General features: G+C 43.7%; 1 long non-coding RNA gene across 1 annotated transcript; it reads left to right on the top strand.

Moving 5' to 3' along the window:
* The first annotated feature begins 225 nt into the window (after nucleotides 1–225).
* Nucleotides 226–1,121, top strand: LOC144290608 (uncharacterized). The gene is made up of 2 exons (XR_013358176.1): nucleotides 226–363; nucleotides 489–1,121. It is a non-coding gene; the product is annotated as an uncharacterized LOC144290608 (long non-coding RNA).
* The last annotated feature ends 1,542 nt before the right edge of the window (nucleotides 1,122–2,663 follow it).

The following is a 2,663-nucleotide window of genomic DNA, read 5'->3' as shown; positions in this document are numbered from 1 at the left end:
CACACCTGGAATTTAAAGATACACTAAAAACATAAGTATTTTTACATGTACTTTAAGGAAGAAATGGATTGTTTGGTGCCTCCTGCACAATGTGCCTGAGGCACGTTACGCTAATCTCATTTGATACAACTAGACCACAGCCGGAGTAAGAATTTCTATCCTTCCAAATGATGCAAGCGATGAAAGACAGGTTCTGAGAAACATTCTAGATTGCATGTGATCTCAGAAAAGGGCAGAATCTGGCTGGAAATCTGGTTCCTCAAGGTCCAGCATTCAAGTGTGTCTCTGGTCATGGCAAGTGTCACAGTGGGCACCTGTGTCACAACCTTCTCCAAGCATTAACAACATGAGCTTAAGCATCGGGTAATTTTTCCTTTATGTACCTCAGTGGGGGAAGCACTCTGAATTTGAACCCGTTCTGCCTCTCACCACAGGGGTACATTTGTGTATTTCCTATTGACCTGATTTTTTTTTTTTTTTCCATCAAGGATAAACCAGGAACAATGTTTCAGGACCTGCCTACCTCATAGTAGATTTGGAGGATCAGTTGAAATATTACATGGGCCTGTGGTATGGAAAATACCAAGTCTAAAACAAATGCAGGCATTGGGAGGGTCTCATCACCCATCTTCTGGGCACAGACGGTCCAGCACCTCACATCCATTCAGCACAATATCCAGTGTCCTCTCAGTATAGATGATATCCAGTTTCCTTCCCAAAATCCCATCTCCATGTTGCCTCCTACCAAGCTTTTCCATGTTTCTGTGAATAGGCCTCACGTAGTCACTGAACCGCTTGCAGAGTATGGAAAAAATGCATTCAGTGCACAGGTTTAAATGCATTCCTAAATTGGCCAAACAATTTATCATCCAAACTACGACATTTTTGAGTGTTACTAATGATGATGCTAGGGCAGCAGGTGTAAATCAGGACTGTCCCAGGCAAGTAAGAGGAATGATCATTCCACATATACCCCATCATAAAACCATACTACTTCATCCTCCATGCACCAATATATTTTAGGAACTATATCCTGATTTAAAAAAAAAAAAAAACAGACACAGTTGGATTGTTTGTGTGTACTGAAAGTGTTATTTTGATAAATGCAAAAATGTTAAATATGCCACAAAATGTCTAAGCCTGTTTTCTTTTATTTTTTCATGCCAATTAAAATTGTTTTTTATGAGAATTCTGGGAATAGTCTAGAATTCTCTGATCCTCAGAGAAGCTCTCTCCATAGCTCTCGATGTGATCTTCCAGTGCAAGATCAAAGCAGTTCTGTCTGTAGGGCTGAAACTCTCTGGGCACTCTCCAGCCAGTGTCTCCTCAAATTCAACACTCAAAACACCTAAGACAGGTTCCCTTGCCTGGACTAGGGACAAGAGGTGGTTCCACCATCTTTGCGTGAACATAGCACAGTGTGATACTTTGCAACTCTTGAGCTATATGTAAAGCAGAGGGAGAAGAGATGTAAATGAGATTTAGGGCCAGAACCCCTGTCTGGGGGCACTTCCAACAGCCTCTGTTGCCTCTGATTTCTCACACTGCACGGGGCAGGGTGCACAAACTGCAATGTCAAAGAGAACTCCAGGAACAGGGCAGAGAGCCAGGCACCTGAGCCTGGGCTGGCAGCATGGAAGTAGCTCCTGGGGAAGGGAAGGTGACAAGGAAACATGCTGGTTCCCCATCTGACACTTACCTGCAGCACCATCTGGAATACCTACTCTGATCCGGGAAGTCCCATGGCCTCTGGGAGAAATGAGAGCTCTCTGCCACAACCCCACAGACCCTGAGAAGACTCTGGAAGAGCAGTCACAGTTCCTGGTTCATCAAAACCTACTGGGCCCAAGAAGCCTTGCAAGAATCCTCCAGCCGGCTCTGATTTCTATACTTGTGTAAAAACCTCTCAAACAACTGCCTCTTTTGCCTGGTTGAATGAATTACTCCACACACACACCCACATTAACATTTACACACCCATACATACGCACTCCATGTATAATGCCTCCATAAATTAAGGCCTGAATTTCACAATATCGTGAGACCCCCTTCAGCATAGAGTGCATCTTCATGGAAAGAAAGTCACTCACAATCATCCAAATTCTGATTGGTGCTATAACGAAAATGCAATAAGGTGGCCTGAGAGATGTGATGTGAGGAGCCCCGCAGTCCCAGAAGGTCATGAGATGGTCCCCAAGGTTATGGGTGATGATGTGTCAGAGGATCCTTGTGGCAATGGGGCACACAGAGGTTCCTGGATGCCCTGATACCCTTGATCAGCCTTTCATGTCACTAGGTAGTGTCTCTTTTCTGTCTGATTTACCTGTGCTGCTGACATCCATAGCAGAAGTAAAGCTGTTACAAGTCACGATGGAGCTTTGCTGGGCCCTCAGGCCACTGAGCAGCCATGACCACCACCCAAGTGACTACGTGAAGAAGGGAGAAACTTCTGTTTATCTGGGCTACTGCCTTTACGGTCCCTTTGTTCTCATAACTTAACCCGCATTGAATTAGCACAGGTGTTCCACACATACTTTTATCTTTTGTCTTTTTTTTTTGTATATTTTTTTTTATTGGAGTTCGATTTGCCATATCTTTTGTCTTTAAAATAGGGTATTATTATCCCATTTACACATCAGAAAACTGAATTTGAAAAGGTCAAA

The sequence above is a fragment of the Canis aureus genome, chromosome 2, assembly GCF_053574225.1.
Source record: "Canis aureus isolate CA01 chromosome 2, VMU_Caureus_v.1.0, whole genome shotgun sequence".
NCBI classification, from domain to species: domain Eukaryota; kingdom Metazoa; phylum Chordata; class Mammalia; order Carnivora; family Canidae; genus Canis; species Canis aureus.
Note: the sequence above shows the minus strand (reverse complement) of the source record. Positions and strands in the feature narration are given on the sequence as shown.